We start from the raw sequence: 18914 nt of genomic DNA on the forward strand, positions 1-18914 counted from the left end.
TAAAGGTTAAATGCAAGTTTACTTGGTTGCGAAACACAAAATAAGTAAGGGCAAGTGAATTAGGCGTAGTCTATGAATGTTAGTATTGGTGAAAAGAAAGCATTCGGTGGTGCCGCACCTCGCTATAAGCGGTTGGAAGACTACCGCCGGTGTAGGGGCGTGACAGGTGGTATCAGAGCAAGTTGATTTAGGGTATTGAAGGTGTAAGCTGCTACACACCTTCACCGAAGTGAAGGTGGGATCAAAGCTTTGGTTTGAAGCTGGTGAGCAAGGTTTGCTCGTAACAGTGGAAAGGGTGCTTGCAAGTGGAGGAAACTGTTTCACACAAGTGGAACAAGGGTTGGTTCTAGTTGCAGGTGACTTGTGAAGCTATTGGATGGTCAAAACTAGATTGCAAAGGAGGAAGAAGCTGTTAGAGATGGCAGTTGAATCTTAGTTTGGGTCTAGTCACGTTGTGAATGATACTACTATTGGGTTCATTGAAAAGGTGTTGGAAAAAATGGAGGATATGGAGACTTCTTGGGATAAGAAGATGGACTTGTTCGCTAAAGAACAAGAGGCCAATTCGAAGATGAAGGAAGAGCTCGATGAACTCCGAACACAACATGATGAACTCCGGACACAATATGAGTACACTGATCTTATGTGTACACAACTTGAAGTAAGGGTCAAGGAGGTTGAAGAAGCAAGGGATCAGGGTCTTGCAGAGATCGTGAACTTGAAGAAAACTCTTGACGAAGCCAAGGATGAGATTGTGTTGTTGAAGAAGGCTGTGAGGCATAACTCAGGTGGAGGAGTGCCTCATGTGAAGGTCAAGGAACCAGAATCTTATGATGGTACAAGGAATGCAAAAACTCTTGGCAACTTTCTATGGGACATGGAGCAATACTTGGAACGGTTGGGTCTATCTGATGATGAGACAAAGGTCAAGGTAGCTGCTCAATTCTTAACAAAGGATGCTAAGATGTGGTGGCGAAGGAGGTTGGATCAGATTGCCAATGGTAGTGTTGATGACATTACTTCGTGGGATGACATGAAGAAGGCTTTGCAGACTCATTTCAGTCCTCAGGATGAAACATGGGAAGCAAGGACGAAGATTAAGTACATAAAGCAAACCGAGAGCCTACAAGCATATCAGCGAGAGTTTGCAAGTGCAGCTCTGGAACTTCCTGACATGGCGGAGAGGGACAAGGTGTTCAACTTCATTATTGGGTTGAAGCCTTCGGCATGCAATGAAGTGAAGAGGCAGAAGATTAGGACACTTGAGGAAGCTTTTGCTGTTGTTGACAGGTTGGTGGAGCATTATGATGAGACTTCTGATGATAGGAAGAAGAAGTCCGATAAACCAAAAGACAAGAAGAAAGATGATGCTTCAAAATCGGATGATAGTTCAAAGACGAAGAAAGCCTTGAAGTGTTGGATATGTGCTGGACCACACATGGTGAAGAATTGTCCTTCTAAACCAAAGGTGGCTGCTATTGCACAATCTGATATGAGGAATGAAAGTGCTTCTGTGGGGATGATGCAGATACTTGGTGCTTCTGCTACTACGGAGGTGGTCTCTAGGAGGGATCCTGAGAGGAACAAGTTGGAGTATGTTCGAATGAAGGTTGGAGGTGCTGATGTGCTCACTATGGTGGATAGTGGGGCTTCTCACAACTTCATGGGTGAAGATACTACGAGAAGAATTGGGCTGAAATTTGTACCGGCAAAGGCACAAATGAAGACAGTGAATTCTCCTCCTATTGAGATTCTTGGTATAGCTGAGAGGGTCGACACTACACTTGGTGAATGGACAGGGAAGGTTGACTTCACTATAGTGCAAATTGATGACTATGAAGCTATATTGGGGATGGAATTCATGAAACAATTTGATGCTATGATTGTTCCACATTTGAAGAAGCTCTACATTTATGATGGAAGGGAAGATGTACCCATTGGTGTTCCAACCATTGGTGTAACAAGACCTGATTGTAAATTGGGAGTGATGCAAATGGAGGATGAGAAGAGAATGGGAGACATGAGTAAGTGATTGTCTACTGTTGAGGAAAAGATTACCAAGCAATCATTATTCATTAGATCACTTTCAGATAGCATCTTGGATTTGTCAAGAAGGCTAGAGTTGGTTGAGGATGATGATGATGATGAGGAGGTGTATGTGAGGATGGGTGTCCAAAAGGAAGACCAGGTTGCTTATCTATAAAGAATGGAGATTGAAGATCCTGATAGGTGGATCGAGTTGATTAGTGAGGGAGAGCCTTTAGGCTCTACTCCTTCTACATCTTCTTAGATGGATGAAGAAGATGGGGCTCATTGTTAGCTGCTCATGGCAGTGACTCCTTAGACATATGGAGCAGGTATGACTGATGGTGCAGGGATGGCTTGGCATCAAGCATCATGACATATTGCAGATGGATGGAGTTTCCATGGACCTGAGCATGGATTATGAAGATAGATTCTTGATGACTCAAGAATGTGGCAAGATGTTTGAGGAACAACTAATGATGGCATGAGGATGTTCACTCTCATGATTTGAGCATGACAGTTGGATTAGCTACCCAACTAGTTCAGACATGGGGTCACGAAGTGTGTAGAGATATGTTAGCATTGTGTTGGAGTATCATGACAGAGGTTCACATGGTGACACATGATGAGGTCAACACGAGATGTTGCAGTGGAGATTGTGGCAGAGGGGTCGATGATCATGGATCGAGATGATATCTGATGGAGGACATACCGTAGAGGTGTATAACTTGGTATGGTTATCTTGGTCGCAGTTGGTCACTAAGGTGAGACATGATGGAGATGAAGTTCTACATATGTTGGAGAGATGTTTGCCTTATGTGGAGGAGTTGACATCATGGATAATGATGATCTTGGTGGATGGTTACCGGGATGGTATGTTGTCGAGGATGACAAAGATTTCAGGTGGAGGAGGATGTAAGGTCCTCGAGTTCTACCCGAGCGCGGGCACGATTGGGCGTCGGGCGAGTCGACGAACGCGTGGTGAACAATGGGTGCACGGGCGGGCGCGGGCGCACAAGGTGGGCGCGGGCTGCACGACGGGCAGGCGCGGCGACACGGAGATGCGACGTTTTGAAGAGCTGCGTGAGACAATATGTTGAACAATTTTACGACACTTAAAAGAAATGCGATGGAATGATGGCGGTTTATACCATGACTTGGAGCGACTTGCAAACAAAGGCAAGGTCGACATATGAAGAAGCATTTCAGGGGTGTGTTAACACTACTTTGGGGGTCGGCTGGAGAGCCACCACCCATGCTAGGATGCGTATAAATACACATGCGTTGGATTCATTTGGAACAACGAACTCGACTTGGATCATTCAACAAGTGCGTAGATTCTAAAGGCGCATGACAAGTGTTGAGCGCATAGCTCATGCGCTTGTCTTGAATGCGCATAAGAGAAGCTTGCACTTGGAGGTTGGGTGAAGGCGTGGGCAAGGTGTGCCCAGCGTTCGGTCGAAAGTGTAGTTTTGTGTAGGACTTGGCAAGGATGTCTTGGTGACCCGGGTGGGCACTCATCCTTTGTGCAAGGTGTGCACATGTTATTGTAAAAGGCTGATTTTGCCTATGTTGTAAAATATTCTAAGTATTGGCTTGGAGCTTGCCAAGCATTACTTGTATGATTGTATTATGAAGAAAGATTGCTTATAATATATATTCGGGCAGACTTGTTCGGGAGTTTCCCCTCCCCTTTATACTGTGCAATTGTTATTGTCTTTTATAATTGCTGTGGATAATGAATGAGTATGGGTGTTCATTGGTATAAAGGTTAAATGCAAGTTTACTTGGTTTCGAAACACAAACTAAGGACAAGTGAATTAGGCGTAGTCCATAAATGTTAGCATTGGTGAAAAGAAATCGTTCGGTGGTGCCGCACCTCGCTATAAGCGGTTGGAAGACTACCGCCGGTGTGGGGGCGTGACACTAAGGGTTCACCATTGCATGACTTATTATAAATAAACTATGTTGAAGCAAAATGTAATCAAATCGGGCCATTGATATGTTATAACCAAATACATCTAAAATTCTAAAACAAGAACAAATTAGGACGACAACATAATGACTTGCTGTCTTGGTGGTTATTTTAATGGTATGAACAAATTCCTTCATACGTCGCTCTAAGATCTAAAACAGTAAATAAAAACGCTCCAAAACCTCCTGCTTCAAATATCGTTGGAAGATCCAAAACATTAATAAACACTAAATAAAAACGCTTGGTTCAGCAATTCCATGTTGTTGTCTTGAAATTTCGAACATGAGAGCCTTCAAATCAACATCTTCATGGGTTGGGATGGCTTCCTCCACCTTTTCAGGCACTAAAACAAGAGACTCCAACAAAATCAACAACGTAAAATTGCATCTAAGCAATGTTATCTCATGTCAAAAATGGTAATATACACAGTTCATCAAAATGACAAGCCATGTAGAACTCATTTCACAAGCCTTTTACATAGAACTCAACAACAAGGCCAGGCGCATTTATGTCCTTCCATCAACCGATCAGGCTTCATTTCACAACGTGTGAGAAAACACTCAAATATGTGAGCTAGCGACTAGAATTGCATATAATAGTCGAAATCCATGAACATGCACGTATCACTCGGGCTACTCCTCTTTGACACGTCCACCACATACGACTCAATGATGAGTGTCTCGCCCTTCTTGTCCACTTGGTGTAATGTAGTGGTGGACTCATATTTTTTTAGGTGGTGCTGTCCTCCGACGACTCTGAAGCTTAGAACATGGTGATCATCGTCCAAAATCTCGAGACACTCATTGATGCTCTCCGCTGGAAGTCCCAAGACCACATGAACCTCTCTTTCACTCCCCACGCTATCATCACCAGCCATCCTTAAGTCGACTGCAGATTCCCCAAATATTCTGGAATCTGACGAACATGGGCATTGTCAATTTTTTTTACTGCGCCCATGTCCATTTCCGAATATTCAGGAAATCTGCAATTGACTTAAGCTCACCACTCGTCACCTTCGGTAGAGCCACTACGGATAAAATGTGCATCCAAGGGTATCAAATCCAAAGAGAAGCTTCTCAAAAAAAGGTGTCCAAGATTGAATAAGGTGTCCAAGAGCTTTATCGTTTTTGTGTGATGTGCTTGCGAAGAAAGGTGGTTGAAGAAAATGATTATGGAAGTTATTCTTTCTTGTTTCTGTCTCCGCTATTCTCAAGCTTTGAGAATTTAAAACCAGTGGAACATGTTCTTCCCTTCAATGTTACCATACGTTTATAGTCAACCAACGATCAATTTGATCGGGGGAACGCAAATGCCTGAAGATGGATTTGGGCAATGCATACACCTGAAGATGAAAGGGGCATGTTACGATTACCCATCACCCATCTACATAGAGGATGCTCAAGGGGCATATGTTATAGAGCAAGTTAGAGCACTGATCCTAACGCAGAAAAAGGACAAAAGGAGATAGTGGAAAAATAATATATTTTTAATCCAACTCTTTGGGTTCCATCATGCACAGTGGTTTATCAATAATTCAGATGAAGCATATTCTCTTAAAACTCAATCGGGATCGTTAATAAATAAATAAAATACAAATCAAAAATGGTACTTCCACCGCAACTATGTTCTACTGCATACTTAAATACTATTGTGAACATTCAATATAGGAAGATGTCAAAATAATTTTCTTGAAATGACATAAGCAATTGAGTATACATTAGATGTGATATAAGAAAGCATAATAAAAGTATGAAAAGGAAAACTTGCAGTGACTATGTGATCTAATGCCTCTTAAGCAACCCAAATTGGAAGAACTACCTTCTTGAACTTGTTGATCATGAGATTACACAATAGATGAAAGCTTAATCTAAAAAGTATAACAAAAACATAAGGAAAGAAACTAAATCACTATTTATTCTTAATGCCTCAAGCAACCAATATTGGAAAATAGCTTAATGCTACCTTTTTGAGAAGCTCTTTGGAAAAAACAGAGTTAAATAGTGAATGTAAAGTTGAATCTAAGAAAGCATTGTAAAGACATGTGAAAGAAAACTAAGTCATTGTATGCTCTAATGCTTCAAGCAATCCAATTTTAGAAAATAGATAAAATACTACTGTCTTGAGATGCTCTTAGGAAACATAAAATTACACAGTGATGTAAATCTACATTTGAAAAATAAAATAACATTTGAAATGGAAATCTAAACCATTTGCATGAATCAAAGTGAAACAAATTAATTAATCTTACAAATTTACAAAGGGATACACATGGTTAATGGGGGCCCTTTCATTGTCCAATAGCATTCCAACTTGCAAGACTCACATTCTAAAATTGAATAATAGAAAAGAACCTTCTTTATTGATAAACTCACAACTTTACACAACAGAAATTTACGGTCCTAATCTCATTACATCAATAACTATTCACTTTACATCCCATTCCATCTCAAGTCTTGATACAAAAAATTTTATTATTCTTTCTATTCTTTTCTTCTTTTTTACCCCTTTTTGATAGGAGAAAACTTCCCTTATTTATACAAAAAGATGAGAAGCTATCTCATTAATGAGAGTCCATGAATCTCTCCCTATATCTCTAGAGTTTCAATCAAAATAAGAAATGATGAGACACATGTCTTCTTAGAGTTTCAATACAAATAGGAAATGAGACACATATCCTTATGATTCCATGATCTTCTCCACCCAAATTTGAATTTGGTTTTGGGAGGCTAAATAAAGGTCTTCTAGAAGCTTCCTTTTGACCTACACATGTCAACAATCTCATCCCACTTGTTAAGTATGAGCATATGCACATTATTTTCTAAGTTTTAACCATAAATTTATTTTAAAATGCTAATAATTAATAAAGTTTGGAAAAACATAAATGTGACCCAATAATGATAATGGCAAGGTAAATGTAATGAAATTGAGATAAATGTAATGAAATAGAGGTGGAGTGAAGGTGACAATATAGAAATATAAGTGAAAATGTAATGGAAGTGGATGACAATTTCGAGGCCCAACATACCCCCCAACTGAAGCTATTTTTTGTAAGTGAGAAGATTATATTATATAACAAGTATAATACAAAAAGCTGCTGAAGCAGTGCGAGCAGGGATGTACAATATTCCTGGGCGAATCGCCTGCTCTGAGGAAGTGATACATATGGACCAAAAGAAAGCCCACCACGCAGGGTGGCGAGGAGCAGAGCAAAACATTACTATAACAATGGTACTACCGAAACTAGACAAGAGAAGTAACAACAAGCCAACAGACAAACACTAAGGCCGAGATAGCATAATGAAAAAAGCAGGGATAGCAAAAATCGAGACAGTAAGAGAGCCACCAGCATGTCCTTAGATGTATTTTCCCATCAGGCCGATGGTATCCAATCCTATGTCCTCGACGTGGCGATCAACCTTCGCCTGCATTTCTTCCAGGGAAGCAGGCTGGTTCGTAGCAGAAGTGGCTGGCTGAGCAGTAGGAGCTGTGTTGATGACGTCTTTTAGTAGCCGGATGAGCAGCATTAGCATTCGGTTGAGGGTTTTGACAGCCTCATTCACAGAAGTAATCTTGCTGTCTAGGGCACTGTTGTAGTCTATAATCTTAGCCATTTGTTCTTCAGTGAGATTTACCTCTGTAACGATATGTTGCCTTTCCTTGTCAATGGAGTCCAGAGCCTTTGCAATCAGGGTTTTAGTGTGCCAGCTCTCCGCCTGGGTTCTCACAAATTGAGTAGCCCTCTTCGAGGGTGTGCCGGGGTCAGTCAACCAGTCGACCTCTGCAGCAATCTCCATATCCGTTCTGCCGCCCTCCTCATGCTTAGCCTGAGCTTCTAATTCTGCCATCTTGCGTTTTAATTTGGTAGCAATCCTAGTCTCGTAACCACCTCTGGCTTCCTGAAGGTCACGGTTTGCTGCCTCGCAGCGACTGCCTCCCGCTTCCATAGCCAACCTCTCGTAACTTGCCCGAATTAAGCCAAACTTGTAAACAGAACCACTCTCAACGCACACTCGAAGAGCAATGAGGGGAACAGGGCAATAGCCCAACCCTTTATAATGAAAACCTTGATGCTTCCTCATGGGAATGGAGTAAGTGCCTTTGAAGGTGGATGTACTTTATTGTTGAGTATGCTGGAGAATCGCACAAGCGAGGCTGTCGCTGGTTGAATCGGAGCACATGATGTTACTTCCAGGCTGACGAGCCAGGCGCCAGGTGTGTGGTGAATTCCTTCTGATGGGGTGGTGGTGCGTGAAGATTGATAAGCCCCGTATGCTGGCATGCTTGGTTCTGTTCCTTCGAGCCTTGTTCCACCTCCTTCCATTCAGAATTGCCATTAATGGCAATGAAATCTTGTTATACGGACCCTCACCATACGTACTGATAGGACGGTATCTGATGTAATGGATCCCGTCTCTTGATTCGTGATGATCGCCCATCTTCGAGAGCAACTGCTGCCAGGAGCTCCACCTTTTCATATGTCCAATCAACCTATAGAGAGACTTGGGCTGATAATCCCTGCCGATTTCCTTGCGATTCCGAGACCGGGGCCAAGTGCCTTCCCCGATTAAGGTTGGGTAGCCTGGATTAAATCCTTCGCTGCCAGCTGTTCACATGCTTCCTTTATGATTGGGTCGTCAATCTCCCGCCAGCACCTGTCCATGGCAATGTTTGGGTTGTCTGCTCCATAGTTTGCCAAATGGTCAGCTAGACCATTCGCCTTTCTCCTGATTGTCTGGAAGGTTAAACCTTTCATCTCCGTAATGAGCTCTGCTATGTTTTCCGTAGCTTTGGCGAGCCTCCAATGCTTGGTGGCTTTGCTGATGGGCGTTCCTGTCTGTAGGCGTTTAGCCGCCACCCCCAACTGAAGCTATTGCATGTCCTCATGCGATCTATTAAATTAATTCTTTTTTATCCTTGAGCTTTGGCTTAACTTTGCATGATATCATTTGATAACTTCATATTTCTGCAAAGTCTTTTAGTTGAATTACAACATGGTTGGTTCTTGTGCTACAACCATATTTTGTTGTTGCATTCATTTTTTATCTTTGAACTTTACATAATGATATTTTGATTATTGTTGTAAAATATATCTTTATTGGATTACATCATAATTGGTTCTTGTGTGACAACCATGATTGTGTTTGTATCCAATTATCTTTTTAGTACTTTTAACAAGCCTTTGTATGCTCATAACAATAATGTAATAGTTAATATCTTTTGAAAGTATGTGTGATTTTGAACGTGATATGAATATGGCAAAATATGAATATGAATGTATCCCCCACCCAACTGATGATATTGGCAATTTTATGAGATGAGGAAGAAAAATGTTTTTTTTTTTCCAAAAATTATCATTCTAGCTTTTCAAGGAATTTTATGGTAAAAAGTTAGAAAATGACATATCTTAACTTACCCTTTGGAAATAGATGAGTTGCATGTGTGGTGGGTGCAAATTCTGATCATAATCTTCTTCAATTGCTAGACAAGTCATGGATAAAAGAGTCAAGATGACTTTTTATTGCTTTTATTAAAACTTGCTGAATATGTTGCGAAATAATGTTGATTTTGCTGCTTCCATCTAATTCCGCAGCTATTATTATGGTTGTCACACAAGAACCAGCTATGATGCAATCCAATAAAGATATACTTTGCAACAATAATCAAATTATCATTATGCAAAGTTCAAAGATAAAAAATGAATGCAACAACAAAATATGGTTGTAACACAAGAACCAACCATATTGAAATTCAACTAAAAGACTTTGCAGAAGTATGAAGTTATGAAATAATATCATGCAAAGTTAAGCCAAAGCTCAAGGATAAAAAGGAATTAATGTAATAGATTGCATGAGGACATGCAATAGCTTCAGTTGGGGGTATTTTGGGCCTTGGAATTGTCATTCACTTCCATTATATTTTCACTTATATTTCCATATTGTCACCTTCACTCCACCTCTTTTTTATTACATTTACCTCCATTTCATTACATTTACCTTCCCATTTAATAGTGAGTCACATTTATTTCTTTCCAAACTTTATTAATTTTTAACATTTTTAAATGAATTTATGGTTAAAATTTAGAAAATAATGTGCATATGCTTATAACTAATAAGTGTGATGAGATTGTTGACATATGTAGGTCAAAATGAAGCTTTTAAAAGACCTTTATGTGGCCTCCCAAAACTAAATTTGAATTTGAGTGTAGAAGATCATGGGATTATAAGGATATGTATCTCATTTCCTATTTGTATTGAAACTTTAAGAAGACATGTGCCTTATCATTTCTTATTTTGATTGTAACTCTATAGATATAGGGAGAGATTCATGGACTCTCATTAATGAGATAAGCTTCTCATCTTTTTGTATAAATAGGAGAAGTTTTCTCCTATCAAAATGGGAGAGGAGTAAAAGAAGAGAAAGAATTATAGAATATTTTATAACAAGGCTTGAGATGGAATGGGATGTAAAGTGAAGAGCTATTGATGTAATGAGATTAGGAATGTAGATTTCCATTGTGTAAAGTTGTGAGTTTCTCAATAAAAAATGTTCTTTTCTATTATTGAATTTTAGAATGTGAGTTTTGCGAGATGCAATGCTATTGGATAATGGAAGGGCCCCCATCAACCATTTGCATCCCTTTGTAAATTTGTAAGATTAATTAGTTTGTTTTACTTTGATTCATGTAAATACTTTAGCTTTCCATTGCAAATTTTATTTTATTTTTCAAATGTAGATTTACCTCACTGTGTAATTTTATGTTTCCTAAGAGCATCTCAAGAAGTTAGTTTTTTGTCTATTTTCTAAAATTGTATTGCTTGCAGCATTAGAGCATACAGTGACTTAGTTTTCTTTCACATGTCTTTACAATGCTTTCTTAGATTCAACTTTACATTCACTGTTTAACCCTATGTTTTCCAAAGAGCTTCTCCAGAAAGTAGCATTAAGCTATTTTCCAATATTGGTTTCTTGAGGCATTAAGAATAAAAAGTGATTTAGTTTCTTTCCTTATGCTTTTTTCATGCTTTTTAGAGTAAGATTTCATCTATTGTGTAATCTCATGATCAGCAAGTCCAAGAAGGTAGTTCTTCCAATTTCAGTTGGTTAAGAGGCAATAGATCACATAGTAGATGCAAGTTTTCCTTTCCATGCTTTTATTATGCTTTCTTATATCACATCTAATGTATACTCAATTGTCTAAGTCATTTCAAGAAGATGATTTCGACATCTTCCTATATTGAATGTTCACAATAGTATTTGAGCATGCAGTAGATCATAGTTTCTTTTATATTGCTTGCTTTCATTTCATAGAATAGGATTAGTTTTATTTTTTATCAAGAATTTTCAAGGATAGGACAAGAAGTGATTTCATTTTCATCTTATCAATGAATACAATTGTATCTAGAATAATGCCTTGCTTTTCATAGACATAGTGGCGGCCTATATTAGACTAACCATTCAAGTTTTGGATTTGATTTTATGCAAATTAAATTAGTTGAAGTGCATTTCCTTTTCTTCCTTCTTAGAAATTAGTTTTTATATTAAACATCCATTAGACTTAGTTGATCATTGACACTTAACATCCATTAATATCATTAGGCATAAAAGACAAAACCCTAAAAACAATACAAAAACATACTCAATGAAGTAAGAAAGAAGGTTAGCTAAGCACATATTGTACACCACACTTCATCAGTTTACTAACCTTGGTCGATAATTTATGTTAGCAATTTAAGACATTAAATTGACTGAACATTTTGGCGGTCAATATAGGGAAGCCTTTGATTAATAATGTGTCATGGGTGATGAGTTCGCTTGAACATATGTTATTATTATCGAGGAGGAGTTTGGTTATTTACGACATTAAATATAATTTATTTTTTAACCGTAGTCTAACTAGCCGAAGGAATTGCCCAGAAAGTTATGGAAATTCTGGTCATATTTAGAGAAAATCCCGCAAGGATTTTTGTAAATCCAAGTTATAGTTATTAAACTTCAAAATTTTAGTTGTCCTAGACATTTTTGATGGTGTTGAATTCATTTCCACCATCAAAAGCACGATCCAAACACTGCATCTACAGGATTTTTTGAAATTTTTTTGCCCTGGTTCCAACCACTTTTGGCCATCTGGGCAATTTCTCCGCCTCGATAGATAGACGACTCCAATTTTTTATAATGTTGATTATTTTTCTGTTTTTTGTTTTTTGTTTTATTTAATAATTAAAAATGGTAATAGTTTTAGATGATAAAAATTGTTGATATAAGGAAAAAATATTGAATAATTAATTATTTCATAATTTAAGTGTTATAATTTTCCCGATCTTAATTTAATAATGAATTGTTGTTAATTTCGAAAATTAAAGATAATGTTGTTTTTTTAAATTGAAATCATTTTATTTAATAAAATAATTTTGGGTTGCCCCACATATATATATATAACTTTTATATACATATTTACTTTATTTTATAATGAAATTTATAAATGTTAATAATATAAACTTGATATTTTTAATAGAAATTTTATAAATTTTAAAAGAGTCTTTATAATATAAATTATAATTTTTTAATAGTATGATAGTTGTTGGTGTTTCTAATCATTCATAAACAAATGTTATTTTCAAATATTTAATTTAATATTTAATTTAACTTTATTGTTTAGTACTTGTTTGCTATGTAATAAATAGAATTTTTTATCGAGTTAACCTGATTATATAACTTATTTAACTTAGTCATATTAAGTGCATTTTGAGTCAAATTGCTATTAATCTATTGTTACATAATATCATAGTTTTATGAAAAAGGGTCAACAACAACTAAATAATTAAATTATAAATATATATATATATATATATATATATATATTTTCTAAATAAGGCTAATTCTATTATAATACAAAAAGGTCAAAAATTACATAGGAGTTACAAAAGGGCCATGGGCTTAGTAATAAATTATAAAAATATATTATGATTAATAAATTATATTAATAGAAAAAAGTGAAAAAATATTGTTATTAGAGAAAAAATATAATTATTAAAAATAATATAACAAATAATAAAAACAAGGAATGAGGATAATTATTATTTATTGTTAAAAATAAGTACGATAATGAATGGAAATTATATATATATATATATATATATATATATATATATATGATAATTAATTTATGAGGACACTTTGTATTAGATTGTTTTTTTTTCTCGTTAGAACTAATCTATTATATACAAAAGCAAGAAAACAGTTACATCATTTCAGGAAAAAAATAACCAGAGGCCTGTTGTGGCACTTTGGAACAGCTGAGACCAAAAAGGAACAACCCTCGCAGGGGCGCCAGACCAGAGATAAACAACCCTCGCAGGGGCGCCAGACCAAAAATAAACAGCCCTCGCAGGGGCGCCAGACCAAAAATAAACAGCCCTCGCAGGGGCACCAGACCAAAGCATTACATCCCCCGCAGGGGCGCCAACAGAACTTCAGCATAATCCTGCGCGGGGAAGACAGACCCATCCCTGAACCAACATACCATAAACAGACTATGTGCCAACATAACATGAACAATAAGACCAAAACAAAACCTGAGCAGCGAGGGAGGCCGAGAGTCCAAACAGATGTGCAGCTATTCGTCCGGCTCCTCCTCGACCACCCGACACCATCCATAATTCTCCACCTCCGCTGCAGTGGGAACAGTGTCCATGTTGACATCGTCCCCTTTGCTGGTCATCGCCTCCTAAGCCAGAGGGCGATTAGAGACATTCTTTGGAACATCCGTAGGCTTCTTCATGACATTCTCTGAGCTGCCAGCAGGATTCTTCCCCCTACTGTCTTGAGAGTCGCCACCATCCGGAGAGTCTTCGAGGAAGTGAACCGACACATGGGCACTGATTCGGGGTCTATTCAAAGAACTGCTAAAATTGAAAATGGCGGAACCAAATGCAGGCGTGGAAGCCGAATCAGAATCAGGAGCGCTTGAGTCCAGAAATTGGCTAGACTGAAGGGGTTGGCTTCAGAGGTTCGATGGCAATAGCAGTGGCAACAATGGGGATAAGGAGCATCTACTGGAGGGCGCGAAGACCCGCCATGGGAGGAACCTCGACGGCTGAGCATTCGCTGTCGAGGCTTAACCATATTTGCAGGGTCACCAAGAATATAATGTAGCTCGAAATTGAGTAACCGACTAGGCTTAGGACTACCCAAAACAGTCAGCGAATTGGCCCTGACGGCAAGAACCATAGACTGAGGAACCTTAGACTGAGCATGAATCAGCACACTGAGAACCATAGACTGAGCATGAACCGGCGCACAGAGAACCATGGACTGAGCATGAACCGGCGCACAGAGAGCCATCCCACCGCGGCTTTTAACATCCCTGCCGCCACCTTGAAACCCGTCCGCCATTACTGCACTCTCCATTCGAACCAAAGAGCCGGACAGAGCATTGAATTGCCTCTGGAAAATATCAATCCATTTATTCCTTAGCGGACGAAGACAGGTCTTCTCGCATGCATAACCCCTGTGACAGCGCATGGCTGGCATGTGGCCTCCATTAAACGCACGTCCCGTCCCCATTATCACCCACATCCGGGGTTCTATGACTTTGTATTAGATTGTTATTAGAGAAACACATTATTATTAGAAATAATATAGCTAATATAGCAATTAATAGAAAGCAATCAAAAAATGATTATAGGTTAATAAATATTTGAAAGAAAATATTAATTATGGAAAGATCCATGTATTTAAATTTGTTTTTGGATAATTAATTTATGAAGACAATTCCCAACTAAAGTTTTTTATTTTCATTTTTTAATTCTTTTAAGTCACTTTTAATTATGACAAATTAATTTTAAATCACATAAAAAGAGTCATCCACCAATCAAAAATTTGAAATTCAAATTTAAAAAATTCAAAAATTAATATTCAATTTCTAAAAAAGTAAATTCATTATTTAAATTTATCAAAATTTTTATAAACATTACTGGGAGTTTTTAAAAATTTGGAACATTTTGAACCAACTAATTACATTATACTCTTCCTTCAAGAGATATTAATATGGTAAACATGATTCTACTAATAGAATTGGTAATTGTTAATTTTGTGAAAAACAAATTATACTCTTTCTTTAGGAGATATTAATATGATAAACATGATTCTACTAATACAATTGGTAATTGTTAATTTTGTCAAAAACAAATTTTTATTATATGATAAAACTAATTACAATATTCTTTTTCTTTTGGAGGTACTAATATGGTAAACATGATTCTATTAATACAATTCGTAATTATTATTTTTGTAAAAAACAAATTGTAGCATATGGTAAACATGATTCTACTAATAAAATTATAAAAGTGGTAAAAATTGGTAATTATTATTTTTATGAAATTCAAAAAATAAATTCAATATTTAAATTTATTAAAAATTTTATAAACATTACGAATAGTTTCTACAAATTTGAAAATTAATTAATAATTAATTAAGAGCGAACAAATTATGAGAGACACAAATAATTTTTAGTAATGGTTAAACTTATATAAGAAACACAAACCATTTTTAGTAATTGTTAAACTTATATAGAGCAAATTGTGACACATTTGAAATGTTATAAGTGATGAAGGAACAGTTACCAAATATAGTATATATAAATGAGAATGATTAAATTAGATTTATATTAATTTACTTATCTATTTCTTCAATATATATCATTTATTAGACTTATTGAAAGCAATATAATATTGTATCATTTGAAATGTTATAAGTGATGAAGGAACAGTGATCAAATATAGTATATATAAATGAGAATGATTAATTTAGATTTATATTAATTTACTTATCTATTTCTTCAATATATATCATTTATTAGACTTATTGAAAGCAATGTTATATTGTATGTTATATTTTTTTTTTGCTTTTGTTGGTATATATAAATGAGAATGATTAATATAGATTTATATTAATTTACTTACCTATTTCTTCATTATATATCAATTATTATACAACAATGTTATATTGTATGTTATATTGTTTTTGGTTTCTTTGACTTTTATTAAAATGAAATTATAAAGTATTCATAATATTTTTTCAAAAATTCATATTAAAATAAAATTCTGAAAATAATAATAAAAATATTAATTAATTTTTTAAAAAATTAAATTTTATTTTTTATTGATTGTTGAGAATTTTTATGTAGTTTTAAAATTATTTATGAAAAAAAATTTAATTAAAAAAAATCCTAATAATAACACATAGCTGAAGTTACCATTACATTTAGAGCTTTTACTAAAAGAATAAAAGAAATAATGTTTCCCTTGCTGTTTTTCTTAATAATTTTCCCTGAGTAATTTTGATTCATTAATTACAAGTATTGGAAATATGTATTTACATTTTTTATAATTATTTTTAATAAAAAATTTCGAATATATATATATATATATATATATATAAACAAATAATTGTGTAAATTTAATTATATAGATTTTATAAATATTAGCTTATCAATTTCTTTTTACATAAAAGTCAAGTATTAAGAAACAACATTACATATTACACGTGTTTAATATAATCTAAATTAAGTTATCCAATTGATTGGTCATTCTCTAAATACATGCAATGTGCTACAAGTTCCATTGAATTAACTAGAATTTTAATATATAGTACTAAATAATAGTAAGCAAGAGCCAATGAATAATAATTATGCATAGATATGTGAATACATTGAGTGTGGCTCATAAAATATAGATGCAAGTAGAATATGTGAGTAATATTATTTTTTTATCCAATTACCAATATGAAGACAAATTTTTAGTAAGCATAAAAATAACTTTCCTAAAACCCAAAGATATAAACAAATTGGATATAGTTTCACATCACAATTTCTTACTTTAAAATGCAGGCATGTATTTCCTATTCAAGATTTGACTCATATTTCGAAATTTACAACAAAAAAATACATACATTTATAAATTTATGAAGAATATAAATAAACAAGGGCTACATAGTCGCTAGTATCTTCCACTAAGTTTAAATATAGCTTAATTAAACTAAAAAGCAATACAAAACATAAATATTTCATCACAAAAATAAAACAACTAACAAAATATTGTATTTTTGTTTGCGGTCACTAAAAACTATGATTAACTAATATTGTTTATATTAATATATATACACTACAATATTATAACACCCAAGAGTACTATAAATACTTATTTACTATGCAAACTTAGTAAGTAAGTATATAAGTTACACTTGATAAATGTAAGAAATTGTTTAGTATAAGAATTTTATTTAATTATATTTCTTTAAAAATTTATTATCTACAAGTCTTGGAAAAAAAATGTCAATAGACCCAAAATGATATTATTAGATACTAGATAGTTGAAGACATTTAGTGATTTTACTCACTCTAGAGATAAAACTCAAGAATGGAAAAAGAGGAGGAAAAACACTGTAGGGGGTACTCTAGAGCTAGGTTAAGAACCAGTGGAGACCACGATTAAATGGTTATGTTCTGGAGAAGCTCGGGGGGAGTAACTGACCTAATTTTTGTTCTCACGGTTGGTTGGATACGTCTCCTATTGAAATACTTGACTGTCTAAGCATAGAAGATAAGTATTAAATTATAGTTTCATTCTTCAAATTTTTATTCATTGTAATTGTGTGGAAATTCAGTGAACTACTAAAGAGTAAGCACTTAGTTTATTGAGATTCTGTAGACAAAATTATAAGTTAATTAGGGAGGACCAGTTATGTGCTTTGTGGAAACCTTAGTGGAAGTGCTAATTTATAATATTACAAGAAAGTAGCCCGGCTTATTTTTAAAAAACACGGTCACGATGAAACCAAAATAGCCTCGTAGTTGACAGTCGACCCTTTAGGTACACTTGGTGAAAATAACACCTAGACTGGCATAGGAAAAAGAGTAATTATAATAAAGAATACATAACATTGAATTTATTGGAAGTCGGAAAAGTAGTCGCTTACAATGAGGAAGTTCCAAGGCCCGTAGGGTTAAAGTAGTACTCAACTAAGACAAAACTTGTTCTGTAATGTGGAACTACATGGGTTTCCTATTATATTAGTAGGAAATGGGGTGCAATTATCAAAGTAATGCCATAAAACCCTTAAGAGAAATTATAGATTGGAATTCAAACAAGGAATGTATGGCAATGTTGTAGATACACCAGTGGAAGGAATGATAGTTTGGTCCCAAGCCAAGCTGAGCTCCGCAACCATTGAACATTATAGTTCTCAATATTACTCAGAATGTAACAGTGCTTGTCTGGAGGTAAAAATTAAACAACAAAAACCTTAAATATCATAAGAACTAGTGTTGGAAGATGTTTAACATAATTAGTCAGAACTGCATGAAATAATAATAGAATACACACAGAGAACAAGAACTAGGATTCCAGTAGAAGATCGTTGATAAATTCCACGACATAATTGCTACAAAATTCATTTAAAAAATTCATTTCACTGGCAACTTTGGTGACAGATTAAAGGCTTTTGAGAAAATCATGTCAAAAAACTCCACCAAGACACATAAAGGTTATTCTAGTAATTCTAACATTTCAATCAAAAACTAGAAAGCGATACATTTACATGAAAAAACATGGTTAATTAAGCATCTCCTATATTATCCAAGCTTGAAACAAAGCTCATTAATGTGTATTACATTTGAATTCCAGAAACCGGAAAGAGAACTTAAACAAACTGGTCGAAGACCTCCACGAGGAAGGATATCCTCCATTAAGAGAAACCGAGCATAGGGAAAGACTAAAATTCAAATAAATATTCAAGCCCATTTCAAAAGAAACTCTAAATAGTAAGAAGCCAAAACCATGAGTCCAGTTGAGAAAGTGTAGGGAAAAAACTTGGCATGCAATGGTATAATGGAAGTCAAAGCAGAACGTGTTGAAGC

This window comes from Pinus tabuliformis, chromosome 2_2 (assembly GCF_031772625.1).
Source record: "Pinus tabuliformis cultivar Carrire ecotype Pingquan chromosome 2_2, CPIR1, whole genome shotgun sequence".
Taxonomy (NCBI): domain Eukaryota; kingdom Viridiplantae; phylum Streptophyta; class Pinopsida; order Pinales; family Pinaceae; genus Pinus; species Pinus tabuliformis.